At 37.5% G+C, this 16,233-nt stretch overlaps 1 long non-coding RNA gene across 2 annotated transcripts in view; it reads right to left on the reverse strand.

Moving 5' to 3' along the window:
- Window positions 1-6,759, reverse strand: part of LOC107732043 (uncharacterized) — a 31,828-nt gene extending 25,069 nt beyond the window's left edge. For both annotated transcript variants that reach the window (XR_001638827.1, XR_001638826.1), the window contains exon 1: window positions 6,690-6,759. This is a non-coding gene — a long non-coding RNA (uncharacterized LOC107732043). The remainder of the gene's footprint in view (window positions 1-6,689) is intronic.
- Between the last annotated feature and the right edge of the window lie 9,474 nt (window positions 6,760-16,233).

The following is a 16,233-nucleotide window of genomic DNA, read 5'->3' on the forward strand; positions in this document are numbered from 1 at the left end:
GATGATGGGCTCATAAACATTAATATTAGCCAATGTGAGAAAGGCCTTTAGTTGCTTAGAAGTTAGCCTGCAGTCCGTTTGTTTTTTTCACAAATTCTGTGTTGTGTATTTTCTGGTAATCAAATGAACATGCAGAACATTTGTATTTAAATAAGTGTTTTTGCAGTTTAATATTCACAGACACAGTCTATATACAGGTATATGTACTGACTTGTTTTTTATTTATTCATCAAAAATAAGAAATTCCACGAAATTCCGCGTTATACAGTAATTTCCGTTTTTATGACTAGATTCCACGATTCCATCCATGTTTTCTGCATCGCAGAAATCATAAGGCCCTACTAATGTAGCAAACAAATATGATAAGCTCATTGTGAGAGTAAAAGACGTGGACATTGTTGTTTATCTACTTGGCACTGAGTCTCTCCAACAAGGTGACAACGTAGCATTAAATCACCATTCAACAGACTCAAGCCACATGGGTTCTATTCTACACCGGACGCGAGCGGGGCGGCGCGACAAAATACAATAGAGCCGCACGATGTGATGTGACCGATGTGATAAGTATGAGTTCTGGGCCGCGGCGCGGCCGGTATAAACACCAGCATTGCAAAACTAAGAATTAGAATCATTGTAATGTGACGATCAAATATAGGTGCGGGTGGGTGGCAGGCGGATAATTTGAAGCAGCGGACTCGGGTGAAGTTTGAGCTCATCCGCGCATCTCTACATTACACTGACCTGGGTCGCCAGTAGCAAACAATGGAGCGCGCTCTGCTGGACAAACTAAGTAATTACACAATTCAGAAGCATTTAATCTGCATTATTTGTTCTGTAAAAAAAAAATTCATATCGGCGGCATATTTGCCGATACGATATATATCTGCGACAGGCTCATATCGGCCGATAATATCGGTCGGGCTCTAATACCTGCCTATGTTCTACGTTGGCCGGCCGTGAACAACTTGACCCACCCTCAACCACGTAATTTTACTGATGACTGCTTCTCTAATCTCGGGGAGTTCAATGTGGGATTCACAAAATGCTTGCTCTTGAAAGATGGCTCAGTATTCAGTTTATTTGGACCAGTTGGCTCCACTGAATCAAAACCTGTATGTATGATAAATAATAGATGTTTATATTTACTATAGAGCGTTCAAAATACAGAACTATGACAATGGGCGTATCGCTTTTGACACTGATCACAATAGACTGGTTCATCTGACCAATCAGAGCAAAGTAGGCTCATGGAAAGAAGGGGTTAAGAGGGATTGAACCTTTGAACTGCTTTGAACAAATCGTTTGAGAATCGCTGAAAAATGAGGTGATATTAAAGGTGCAGTAGGAGATCTTGGAAAATGCTAACTTTAGCCTGATAGCACTGAAAGCGAACGTCCAGCCCTCCCTGCAATTGCCGTCCAAAGCCACGCCCCCTGTACGCATATACGCTCACAGACCAGAATACCAGAGACAATATTACTACAATAGGCTACATCAGCGGTTCCCAATTCCAGTCCTCGCGCCCCCCCACTCTGCACATTTCATATGCATCTCTTATCACATGCGACGTTTGTTCTATTTGACCGTAAGTGCCCTGTGACGTGGACATTACCAGATATTCCGCCATGATGCCAGTTTGAAGCGAGCGTATATGTTCCATACAAAGGGCATTAAAGTGTGCAAGATGTAAATGTAAATAGTATTTATTTACAGAGGTATATTATGTCACACTTCTCTAGTAAGTTTCGTTGGTGTGTGAACTTGAAGACGCTGCGCAGCGCAAATCCATGAATGAATGTTCCGAAGTGAAGTAAACTTCAACGGATTTCCCCTGCTCAGGGAGCAAAGAACACTGTGTAGGGAGCATGTCAATCAGAACACAGTTAATGCACGTAGCTCTCTTCTAACGAGCTGGTTATCTGAATCGGTTAACTAATTGTTAACTAAGCGAGACATGCAAAATATGTAGAGCAGGGGTGTGAAGACTGGAATTGGGAACCGCTTGGCTACATCATGTGTTGTTCACCGGTGAGAAAACTTTATAGTACAGTTAGTAAAAAGTACTACAATAGCAGGAAGGAAGATCGGGTTGTTGATGTTTGTCTGCCATTCTCGCTCTGTCTGCACAGCGTGCGTGAATGCGCTGATGAAGTATCCTGTCTGCGCGAACCGGGTGCGCAGAGTTATGCTAATTAAATACGTTGACAGGGAGGTAGGAAAGTCAATTAAAACGCTCTGACCGAGCATTTTGATTGGACAAACGTGAAAAGTTTTCAGATGGACATGTGTGGTGTGAAAATAATAAACTCACTCTCTGTGCATTCAGGGAGTGAGCGAGGGCACAGAAATGTTTAAAAATAAAAGCACACAAAAAACATTGTCCAGATGAGAGCTGCAGTCCCCAGCTCCGCTGCTAGATGGCGCTGCCGGGTCACTAGTGAGTGAGAGCTGCAGCTGTCCCCTCATGCAGCGAGTTGGTGCCCATGTGCAGTACATCCCTGGGTTTTTTTCACTATAAGCCAGGGTTATCGCTGCAATTTGCTGTAAAACCTCCTCTTTTCAAACACCTCAGAAAATACAAATTCAAAATGCTCTCACTCAAAAGTCTTTAATTTTATTCATCCCAAAGATTGGTTTATGTCAGTCGAGGGCTTGCCTATCAGGGTAAAGCCTATGAGTTTTTGACAGTTCCTTTCGGGCTCTTATTAGCCCCAAGGGTGTTCGGCAAATGTGTCGAAGCAGCTCTGACTCCGCTAAGAATAGCGGGTCTGAGAGTGTCAGCTTATTTGGATGATTGTGCTCCGTCACAGCAGCAGGCAGAGATGGATACAAAAAATTTTGTCTCATTTAGAGAACTTGGGGTTCAAAATAAACAAGACAAAAAGTTGCTTGGTGCCCACACAGGAGATAATCTACTTGGGTCTCAGACTGAACTCAGTCCTGTTTCAAGCATTTCTGACAGAAGAGAGCATCATGTCTAGTCGCGGTTGCCTGTCCCTTTTTCAGAAAAGAAACCGAGTCCCATTCAGACTGTGCTTATGTCTTCTAGGGCTGATGGCCTCTGCAGTTGCTGTCATTCCTCTAGGATTGTTGCAAATGAGAGAGTTTCAGAACTGGGTTGCGGCACAGCGCTTGTATTCAGATCGCTCTTTTCTCAAGTCAGAGACTCTGCTGGGGCCAGTTTCTTTGAGAAAGGTGGTGACGACAGATGCGTCACTCACAGGTTGGCGTGCAGTGTGCGAGGGCAGGATAGTGAAAGGCAGATCATCTTGTTTCAGAGCGCATGCATAAACTTCCTAGAACTATTAACAGTTTTCTTGGCATTGAAACATTTTTTTTTTGCAGTTCCTAAGGAACCATCACGTTTTGATCAGATCAGACAACACAATGGCGGTGGTGTACATAAATCGCCAGGGGGTACACGCTCCCCTCAGCTTCACAGTTTGGCTGTTTGTGTGGGGAATGAAGCATTTCCAGTCATTTCGGGCAATGCATGTCCCGGGAATAATGAATGCGAGGGCAGATCTCCTATCCAGAAGAAATCCTCTGTACGGAGAATGGACTCTCCACCCTCAGGTAGTGAGCCAGTTGTGGGAGAGGTTCGGCCGAGCTGCCGTAGATCTCTCTTCGCCTCACGAAAACACTCATTGCCCCCTATTCTTCTCTCTGGCGAGAGAAGGTGCACCTATGAGTGTGGATGCTCTAGCACACCCATGGCCAAACGCACTGCTGTACGCGTTTCCTCCACTAAGTCTGATCAGGCTAACTCTAGGAAGGGTAAGAGAGTATGGTCACTCAGTAATACTGATCGCCCCGAACTGGCCAGGAAAGTTGTGGCTGGCAGAGATAATTCAACTCCTTTGCGACCAGCCCTGGCCTCTCCCGCTGCGCAAAGACCTCATCACACTTCTCTCCTTGCAGTTGCACAGGGAAGAGATATGCTGAGAATGAAGTGGGGACCACCAGCAGAGGTATATATCAGGGAGGCAGGACTCCCACATCACTATCGTGATTGGTCTGTCAACTGACAGACATGGTGTAATTGGTGCTTCCATGATCTGTCACGCCTGAGGCATTCCCATAGTGAGATACCTAACTCAAGTTATCAGAGAACCGGGGTTATGTGACGTCAGTAACCTAGCGTTTTCCCTGAACAAACTAATTTGCTGCTTATTAATAGGAAGTAAAGTAGTTTAAGGTAGTTGCAAGGCATTAATATGTGCTTTATAAGTACTAATAAACAGCCAATATGCTAGTAATATGCATGTTAATAAGCAACTAGTTAATGGTGAGAACTGGTCTTTAAAGGGGACATCGGATGCAAAATTCACTTTTACATGGTGTTTGCATATAAATGTGTCTTAGCAGTGTGTGGACACAACCACCCTACAATGATAAAAATCCATTCACTCCTTTTTTTAATCCTCAAAAAACCTAAACAGTCTCAATTATCAAGCCATTTTGATTTTCTGAGCAGTATGATGTCATACTGCTCATGCCTCGCCCACGACTACTGATGGACTGTCCCGTATTAGCATATTTCTGCCCTCAGCCAGTTGTACACTGTCCACGCTCGAGCAGCACTGAAGCGATGGTTTCGGCACTGAGTCTATATTTGCTGCCCTGCTCACGCAAACTTTCAAGACTTTAATAAAGTTTATAACTGACCAACTTCTAAAAACAAAGAAGTTGTCTTTGTAAAGAAATATGTAGTTTTGGAGCCGCTGCTGTGACGCTGTGCAAACGCCTCTAGTGTGAATACTCTCACGAGTCTGCAGCAGCAGTGACGATGAAGTGAATCTGATGCGCAGCTCAAGCTTGCGGTGTGAAACCCGAAATCAGAGCCACTGAGGATGCAGTGGGCGATATGGCACGATTAATGATTTTATCACAATTATTTGTCATCTTGGTTTTACTATTTTGCAAGTTGTCTGAGCAGTACAGCCAAACTAATTTTCCTATTTTAAAAACAAAGCCTTACAAGGTAAAATATATATTTTTTTAAATGGCAGATATTTAGGCCAAAGTGGGTGAAGATAAAAATCTTTGTAATTATTTTATCTTTGTTATTAAAAAATAAGAACAAAGATACACATTACAAATACACATAATATACAAATAATACAAACAGTGCTTTATTTTTCAGGTGCAGTAGGTGTATTTAGCAACATTCAAGAAACTGAATTAACAAATATAAATATAAATATAAAACACTATATACACAATATTCTTCAGTTATACATTGATTCTTATTAAAGCAACTGTATCAAATTTCTTCAGTCAAGAGCAGTGAGTGATTTTTCTCTTTGTGTTTTGTTGTTTTATTAACATTAAAGAGACAGTTCACCCAAAAATGAAAATTCTGTCATCATTTACTCACTCTCAAGTTGTTTTAAACGTGAAGTTTCTTTCTTCTGTTGAACATAAATGTTATTTTGAAGAATGTGGGTAACCAAACAGTTGCTGGTCCCCAGTGACTTCCATAGTATTTTTCCCACTATCAAAGTCAATGGGGACCAGCAACTGTTTGGTTATCCACATTCTTCAAAATATTTTCTTTTGTGTTCAGCACAAGAAAGAAATTAATACAGGTTTGGGACAACCTGTATTTTGACAGAATTAGCGCAATCATACGCGAAAGATATGCAAATAATGTACTTTTGTGATTGCAAATAAGTGCAGTGTCCTGTGAATATAACTCTACCACTGAGCTAACATTTGATGTGAATGTATGTCGCGTTGTACAGTATATTGAGACGGAGGCGCCAGAACAGAATCTGATGTACACTGTAGCATGATACTCTGATATTTCTTTAAAAGCAGATCACAGATATTTTAATCGTCCACGATCAAAAATCGTCATATCGCACACCCCTACAGTGGTTTTGTTTTTGATGGTAACGCGCTACCGAATACACAGTAAACGGAAGAGAGGGGTGGGGTGAGCAGTAGCTCATTATCATTAAAAGAGACATGCTCCGAAATGGCTCGCTGTGTACAATTCTTTTTCACAAGGAAAAAAGGGTGTTGTTTTAGGGGGCGTTCACATATTGCATCTATTGTGCGCTCAAGTTTGTTATTTCAAATGTAGATGCACGGCAAGTGCGCGCAAATAGAGAGCGATGCGGTCGTGACGCGCATAAGGTGCAACATGCTAATTTTTTCCATTCGCCGCAGCGAGATAAAAACATCTCAACTTTTCAGAGTGGCGCAAGCACACCGCAGGTCATGTGACAAGAACCAACCAATCACCTTTCCGTAACAACATTGAAATCTCAGACAAGATGAAGGAACAGCTGATCATAGCTGTACATGGATAGCCATTTTTAAATAGGACTAAATTTAGTAGCAGAGCTACTGCAAGCGATTTTCAGTGCTGGAAATCCATTTATCCTTTGCTGAAACTTCCGCGTCATCATGGAGAGTGCAGGTCACGATTGCTTAGCAACGGCAGATGCCACAGGTGCACAGGCTCACAAGCTCCCAAGTGTTTTGGAAAGAAGGAGAAAGTGGTGCGACTAGCGTTTTCCACGCGATTTTAGGCGCAACATGTGAACGGCCTCTTACGCGACCATTGAGGAATTTTAACTGAAGTGTTACAGACATTTCATGAAGACCCTAAAGAATCATACCAACAAAATGGGCATCCAGTGTCCCTTTTAAAATAATGTGTTACCGAAGTTCCTTACTGTTTCAGGAGGTAAAGTGACAGGTGATGTAGGCTGTACGTATAAATCCCTTTAGTCTTGGTGAGGTGCCTGAAACCACAAATACAGTATGCAGTCAATATGGCAGGTCTTAAGGATATGAATTGTTTTTTGTGACTTTACTATCAATCAAGGAAGTTTAATTTACTGTAACCATTACACTAAATCATAGAAAACAAAACAAAAATTGTATTATAAATCCATTTATCCTTTGCTGAAACTTCCGCGTCATCATGGAGAGTGCAGGTCACGATTGCTTAGCAACGGCAGATGCCACAGGTGCACAGGCTCACAAGCTCCCAAGTGTTTTGGAAAGAAGGAGAAAGTGGTGCGACTAGCGTTTTCCACGCGATTTTAGGCGCAACATGTGAACGGCCTCTTACGCGACCATTGAGGAATTTTAACTGAAGTGTTACAGACATTTCATGAAGACCCTAAAGAATCATACCAACAAAATGGGCATCCAGTGTCCCTTTTAAAATAATGTGTTACCGAAGTTCCTTACTGTTTCAGGAGGTAAAGTGACAGGTGATGTAGGCTGTACGTATAAATCCCTTTAGTCTTGGTGAGGTGCCTGAAACCACAAATACAGTATGCAGTCAATATGGCAGGTCTTAAGGATATGAATTGTTTTTTGTGACTTTACTATCAATCAAGGAAGTTTAATTTACTGTAACCATTACACTAAATCATAGAAAACAAAACAAAAATTGTATTATACCAGCAAACTGCAAGCGATAAACACTCCTGAAAGTATCCATTCAATCACTGTCAACAATTGTATATCAAGTACACAGAAATGCACTCAAAATTCCCATCTTGCTGCTCTATAATATTAAATGAAAATATTGATTCTCTCATTTTCAAACTTTGAAGTTCACTCGGCAATGCCAACTGATCAATCCGCGCTTCAGAAGATCGTACATTATGCTCATTCATAACATCAAAATGCTTTTAGAGAAATATCCAGTAATCCCCAAGAACATTTATCAGGCCTCTTTCTCAACACTCATAGGGCTTTGCTCTGCGCTAGAAAAAAAACAAAGAGCCAACAAATGGTGCTTTATTGTTACAGAGTTAGATTTTTTTTTTCTTCTTTAGAGCTTGGATATCACCACCTGTTTGACTAAGTACGTGTAAAGACAGCATTTTGATTTTTGACAGGAACTTTCTGGACTTTAAATAATGTTGTCATGGCATTTCAGTAAACATTTAAATTTGCTTGGGTAAACTGGCGCACAATGAGCGAAACCACCTGTATGGCAACTCCTGGACACAACAGCGTGTCAGAAGCACAAAAACTCAGCATGTTTTCCAGCCTTGAGAGCACGTCAAGCTCAGACTGGGCTGGTTCCAAGAGCTGCGAGGAGCATTTTTCAAACAGCTTCTTGAAGTAAGGTGACAATGACTCAAACCGATTCACTTTCAGTTGGTTTCTCATAGCAGCAAGCAAAAAAAGGCTGTACGTATTCACTTTCATGTGAATGAGGCAGGATTGCTAGTTGAGCACTGAGCGTTGAACGTTTAAGATAATTGCCGCGCTTTCATAATGATCTATCCGATAAAGCCTTACATATATCAAATAAACAAGCAGCAACACGTCAATTAAGACCACCCGAATTGCATCGAAGTTCAAACCAGCAAATAGGCCAAATTTTGACATAAACACACATACAGATGTAAACAGAAGATCAAAGAAAAGATCCATCGTTTTTTGCCTTTGAATTCATTTGAACATTCAATTGGGAAAAAAAAGGAACCTTCTCGCAAAACTAATTAACATGCATGCTATGATAAGGTAATTAGTACTCGAGTCGGTATCCTGATTAAGCATACTCTAATTGAGAACATGCTGCTATCGAGAGGGAGGAAAAACTATATTCCTTTGGAGGGCACTTAAACGATGTCCCTTTCACAAACACGTAAGCAGAGACAAAACAACTCTAAGGCTGGGACAAAATGCACATTAATTACCAATCAACAATATTGGCAACTACTCTATCCTTTCTCAAACATGTTTCTTCACTATTTACAATGCTATTATATATTTGATGTGTTGAAGTATAAATAAATAAATGTCAATAATAATACAATAATAAAACATTCTATTTACACCATGAGTCAAAAGTTTGGAATAATTTTTTTATGTTTTTGTAAAAAAAGTTTCTTATGCTCAACAAAGCTGCATTTATTTTATCAAAAATATTCCATGTAAATATATTTTTAAATGTAATTAATTGATGGCAAAGCTGAATTTTTAGCAGCCATTACTCCAGTCTTCAGTGTCACATGATCCTATAAAAATTTACACTTAAGACTGGTTTTGTGGTCCATGGTCACATATGAATAAAATATTAAAAAAAACAGAAATCACATATATTTCTAACATATTTAATTCTAGCCATTCATCATATTTTCTTTGTGGCCAGCGAAAATGTTGCCAGGACCAAGCTACAATGAAATTTTGGCCTGCTAAAAAAAAAAATCCTTATTGTTAAGCTTCGGCAGAAGATGGAATGGCAACAAATTTTCATGTAAATTCTTTTTTTCAGGATAAAGTATGGATCCGAGATCATATCAAAGTCAAGAGCCAACAATGTGAAAAAGTAATGAATGTCTAACGACCAGTGAAGTTTATCTTTATTGTGTATATTTCTGTTATTTTGTGCAGCAACACTGCTTTAATTTCAGAAGTGCAAGAGGTTACAATGAGTAAATTCTGTACCGACACGGTGAAAAACACTGGTGTGAAGGTCCCCACAGCCAGCTGAGTTCATAGATTAAAACATATGGCTCAGAGTTTCTCTACTTGTGCATGGCTTACATCTGTTGATCAAGTGTACGTGTTTTTATGCCTTTCAAACATACACATTTGGACTTCAAAAATGTTGCTGTTAAATCTGATCATTTAAATGCCAAGGTGATGTTATCAAGCTGATGAAGTTTTATCAACATTTTAAAAGTGACAGTCTTGAAAACATCAGATAAAATAGTATAAAATATTTAAAACATGCCATTGTTTTCCAGTAAAAGTGAGATTATGAATCTGTTTTATGGAGTCATATAACATAAGCTGCAATTTCCTGATATCAATGCAATATAAGTTATTTATAAATAAATAAATACTATTTTATAGAAAATATTTTTCTGTCACATAAAAATAATAAAATATATAAAATAACTAAATAAAATGTATCAGATTAATTCATTTTTATGGGTAAAAATCTGAGTTAGTGGGTCAACTGGTCCAGAAGCAAATAAACTTTACAACTGAACCCTACCTCTTGCATATTACAGAACATGATAAATCACAAGAAAACGACTGTATGCAGTTCTTATATGCTGCAGTTTTTACGGTTGTTTCCTTTTGAACTGAATTAGAAATATGAATGGCAATTTTTGCAAAGAAAAAGTCTGGGAAGTATCTTTGCACATTATGTGTGACATAAAGGTCTACAAATCCAGTGATTCTAATTCCTGGAAAGAGCAGCCTCCTATTGCTTAGGGATTCGCTGTAAATTTCAGGAATCCAAGCATTGGCTGCTGCTCTTCAGCTCTTCGGGGCTAGATCAGTGAGAAACTGATCCAACGAGCTGATCCCAACTCAGCTGTCAACTTCACAGCTGGCATAAAGGGACTTTATTCATTTTTATAACATTTAATATTATAACATTTTAATAATTTTAATTTAATAATATAACATTATAACTTTTATAACATTTAATCCAGCCTATAATCCAATCCATTTGGATTTACAATAAAATAAAAGGACAACCAGGATGACTAGGGCTATAAATCAACTATTTCAATGGTAACAAATCAGTGAGCTCTTACTGTACAGAGAGAGTCTTGATCATTAAAACATTTTATCATGGATTCAAACTCTTTTCATTCAATTTTAGTGCACTGTTTTGAATAGACATACACTTCCAGTCAAACATTTGGACACACCTGAATTAATTTATTTCCCATGATCTTAAACATATTTGATCTAAAGGCTCATGCTTAAATTATTTAAATTAGTTTAGCAGATAAATATAAATTATGCTACACATAAAAATAAATGCATTTTTATAATAAATTAGCAGACAGCGGAAGAAAAGCAGCGGTCAAATGTCCAGGATTAAAAGAAAAACTTTTATTTCATTTAAAAAGCATCCCAGCTGGAATCTAAACAAAGGGTGGTAAATTTGAAGATTCTTAAATATAAGTTATCATTTTTGGTCACTATAATGCCATACTTCATTAGTGGTTTTTTTTATTATTATTTTAAAATATGAAAAATAAATAAATAAATAAAATATTCAAACTTTTGACTGGCAGTGTATAAGTAAATAAATAATTTGTAAATATATGTGTCAAACTTTTGACTGGTAGTAAATAAATGAATAAATATATCAAACTTCTGACTGGCACTGTATAATATAAATATAATATGATGAAATATAAATATAATATAAATATATAAATAAATATAATATGATAAAATATAAAATGGCACTTTCATTGTCAATTTAATTTAAGTTTAAATCCATCTACACATTTGCAGCAAAAAAAAATAAAAATTTTGTTTAAATTCACTGGGAGAGATATTTAAAAAGTAAAAAAAGTGACAACTTCCAGTCAACTATAATAATTAACTATAATTTTTAACTGCCTTCAAATATGCAAATGATAAAGTACTTGGTTTCCTCGGTGTGACTTTGGTGTGACAACAACAAGCTATAATTAACTCTAAACAACATATTGCTGCACATTGACAGCGTCCAGAGTTGCCATAGAAACAAGAAGCTGGCTGCATCCTCAACCTAAGCCATCCAGTGTCTGGCCAACGGCCTGCCTTTCCAGTCAGGCAACCCAGCATGAAAGCCACACGGTAAAGAGGGACAACAGCTGCCCGAACACACAGCAAGACACGGGACGCAGCAACCTCTATCCCACGTTATGATCCAGACATCACAACTTAATGCATTATTCGGCAGGCTGTCTATAACCTCTACGATTCTCAGATTACCACAGCGAAGTAATGTGTTAATAACCTTTCTGTGCCATAACCACCACACACATCTGAGTCATCATGCTCTTTTGCAAGATTGCGAGTAAATCTGAAAATACCAGTTCTAGAATGCAAAATTCGCACCCTTTTCCTGTAATAAAATGACAAAGCAACATTTTGCACAAATCTATTTTTGGGAAACTTTATATGAAAAAATTTTGAATGGAGGCACAAGATTTGCATTTTTCTCTACAGGTAGTTGGTAAGCACAGTAGTGAAATAACGTGAGAAATAACTCAGGCTCTCCTGCCATTGAGTGCCAAGGCCAAAAAGTTGCAAAGAAAAGTTCAGCCAGTGCTTTTAATCCTGGGTCAGTCTGCATTTGCAGAGGTCCATTTCTGCATAAATGAGCACACAAACTCCAGTGCCTGTTCAAACAGTCTCTTTCTCTCTCCTTCCCTCCTTCTCTTTGTCTCTCCCTCTCAGGCAGCTCATGACAACGGCCCAGCAGCAGCACTGTTTGATCTCCAGTGTTTTCCTTAATCTGGGTTGTCAAGGTTCGCTTGTTGGAGGCTGTTTACTTTACTTCTGCTACAAAAAACTACAAAAAAAAAAAAAAAAGCCTTCTTTTTTTTTGTTTTCTCCTTCACTCAGACAATGACTAATCCAAAGAACTGAGCCGTACCAACGCTGGGTGTTAAAGCTGCTGCTGCTTCCTTTTTTAAAGTGCGATCTTAAAATACGTTTAAAAGTTAAATTTATGAGAATCAATAAGAAAAAATGGCAATGATAAATAATATAATTAATGTTTAGTAAATTCAATTTGTACCTTTTTTATTACACACATAGTAATAATAATATACATTCACACACAAATGCAAAAAGCGAGATTTCTTATTCCTTGCCATTTCCAAAATTTAAAAAAAGTTGTATTAAATGATTTACATGTGGATCCATTTAGTGTGTGTGTTTATGCAAATGTATAACATTGTAATGTATGTAAAAAAATTTTTTATTTATGGCTATGTATCTATGGTACATTTTTCCGTACTGTAAATAACCAACAAATATATCACTCCGCCAGCGGCACTAACTTCAGCTGCAAACACTGTACTGGGAACAACGCCGCCGTTTCGAGCCCGGTTTACACCGCCTTTCTCCACGGAGCTGCTTCGGATGATATTACACTTTATTGCGTGTTGTACACACACAGAAAAGAGAGAGAATCGCGGATTTGGATGTTGTTATTTTGTTAAGTTGTACGCCCGTGACGTCACATCCACCTGCTGGGTAAACAACACTCATGCAGATCTTTGCGCTGCAAAACAAAAGTGTGTCAAAAAGTGTGTTTTTTTTTGTTTTTTGTTTTTTTACCAGACGACGCATGACTAATTTTTTTGCTAGTTAGTTTGGTAATTGCAACTGATGTAAAACTGTCTTCTTTTCCTAGAAATTGTCCAATAAAGCAAGACAAGGTGGGGGTAAAAGTTCAGGAGAAGGACAACCCATAAGAAAGGAAGTGCAGTTAGTGTGAGGATTTAATAGTAGTCGAAATATCTGCATAAAAAGTGAAAGCCCAGTAACCACTCAGTGCTTATAACCAGATTTAGGCTGAATTCACAGTTCACATAATAGTATAATATTCATAATATAATATTCACTTAACTTTCCCTGGCCTAATAAATAAGGGTAGTTGACATATGTAAAACATGGAGATTTTACATGTATTTAAAAGGGAATGTGTTTATACACACACACACACATATATATATATATATATATATATATATATTATAGATAGATAGATAGAAGTAAATTTTCCCAAAAGGTCATTTTCAGAGAAATATGTATGCAGTGAACTAGTTATTGTAGGTGTGAAGTGAACCTATAATATATATAATTAGAATAAAGAGAAAGTATAATCATTGGTCGCTTGAATAAGCTGGTTACTGTTCAGTGTGAACAGCATTAATCTAAAATCTTGGAATAAGGGAGAGTCTGACTGTCCTTGATCAAGGACTGAAATGCACAGTTCAAGTAACTGTGAAAGACGGTGCATCTTTATGGGCCCAAGTTTATGTGTTTCACGGATTTAGAGCGCCATCCCCTGGACTATTGTGTCTCCTGCAGACATGTGGAGCTGAATTTATAACCTTATACTTATTTATCACGCTAAATCCTAGTACGTCCCTACAACTTTATTTTATTTTATTCTATTCCTATTCCTATTCTATCTATAGCACACCTGTACATACAATTTATTCTTTTTTTGTGGTTTATATTTATGCATGTGTATTTTATTCACATCTTATTTTTATTATCTGTGTGTTGTTGTTGTCTCCGTGTACTGGAAGCTTGTGACACTATAACAAATTCCTTGTATGTGCAAACATACTTGGCAATAAAGCTCTAAAAAAAAATTGAGTTTTGTCATAAAATAAATTCAATATATACAAATAAGTCTGCTAAAAATAGTTGCTAAAGATAAAAAAATAATAAAAATTATTATAGTGAAAGTAATAACAGTTCATTTAAGTTAATTAACAGTTAAAAAGTATGAATTGTCAAATTATTTGTAAACCTGTTATCATAAAATAATTGATCCAGTGAATTATGTATTAATTCTAAAATTTACTGTGATTGTCTCCCAGCACTCAAGACCAATAAAAACACTTCAACCACATGTCAACTAGAATATGTGAATGTAAATATAGACTTAAAATAGCAAAATATGTACACATGTTCAGCTAAGGTGCCTATAGCTTAATTCACACTAGCCCTTCTAAAATATGTTTTAAAATCGTTTTGTATTAAATTGATTGATGGAATAACATTTCTGGTCATCTTAGGAATTCTCCAAAAATCCTTGTACCTCCATAAACACTGTTTTGACATATGACAAAGAGATGCATTGCAATGCTTTTTTCCCTGGACATATTGCTCACAGTGTGAAATCTAGGGGCGTCAAGGGGCGTCACTGGCCTATATTCTTATCCAGAAAAACTGCACGCCTGCAGGCATGAGACGGATACATCAATCACAGACACACCCATCATGGAGATATACTCCATTTTGACTTATTTTTCTGCTTCGTGTCCACTGCCGCTAACCAAGAATACTTTCAAGAAAGTGGCAGACATCTACTGATATATGTAAAAGCAACATTAAAAACCTCATCAAGATAATAATTATTTTAAAAGAGGTCAAAAAGTGTGCAAATGACGCATACATTTTTAATGATTATCCAAACAATTTTTGGTCAATTTGGTAATATAAAAATATTACCTTAATATTAGCACAGTCTGTCATGAATTTACAAACATTATTTCTGGTGACACTACAGTAGATCATAACACAGGTACAAAAAATTTGCACACTTTTATCATCTATGTAACTTTAATGTCAGGTTTTAAAGAGACGTTGTTTGTGTGAATTTTATCTTTTTTCTAAAATTAGATGATAATGAATAGATCATATAATATTCTCCTTGAGGTCAAAAGGTCACCACTGTAATAAAAACACAACTCATCAGTAATTGGCTGAAGAACTTTATTACAGGAAAATCCAAGCCATTTGTGCGAGACTGACATGTAGTTTGTTTCTCAAAAGGAAAACAATGTTATTTGGATTGTGTTGGCATCATGTAGATTTGGCTTGTCTGATGCTCTGTGGATTTGGTCTTGTTGTGATAAAGTGGCATTCTAAAAAAATAATTGAGCATATTCGATAACCATTCGTTATGTAACATTGTCTCAATATGCACTCATGCTTAAAAAGGGAGTAATTAGAGTTGTGTTAATTAGGTAATTAAGCAAATGAAACGAGACAACTCTGTTCTTCTTAAGTCTGGCTCGAAAACGTTATCCGTCCCTGCAGCTCAAATTAGACTTGGATACAAAGGAACAACAGCTGATATTTGCCTATTGTATAAAAAAACAAAAAGCCCTTTATCTCGGTCTGACATGACACAGGTGGGACAATTTCACATAATTTCACTACTGACCTTTGAAAATAAGATGACTTTTATCTATACTTAAGAATGCAGAGCACATGTAACACCACAGAGAAGACCAGAAACAAACAACATTTTAAGCTAAAATTGATATGCATATACAATATGGGAAACTGCGTATTTATACTTACACTGTAACCAGTCATCTACCTTTTTATTTATTTAGTTTGTTGAATGAGGGAGTAAATATAGCATGTCACACTGCTGCCACTGTTATGATAGTTGTGAAGAATGTGAACTACTCAAAGTAGCAGTTACGTTCATTCCGACATTGACCACCAGGTGGAGCCAAATATCAATACAAAAAAAAACAAACCTGTGACGACAGCAGTGACGGAAAATTTGGAACTACACAATTAGAGTGCGAGTCAGTTTTTGTTGTTATTGTTGGGTAAATGTGGTCATACATATGTATCATTTGTAACGAATTCTTTCATTAATCCTCATCTTCCGTTGAGACTGACTTGTTCTAGATCCATCTACAATGCGTCCGGAAAGTATTCCCAGCACTTCACTTT

Source organism: Sinocyclocheilus rhinocerous, unplaced genomic scaffold (genome assembly GCF_001515625.1).
Source record: "Sinocyclocheilus rhinocerous isolate Xijiao unplaced genomic scaffold, SAMN03320098_v1.1 scaffold1000, whole genome shotgun sequence".
Taxonomy (NCBI): Eukaryota; Metazoa; Chordata; class Actinopteri; order Cypriniformes; family Cyprinidae; genus Sinocyclocheilus; species Sinocyclocheilus rhinocerous.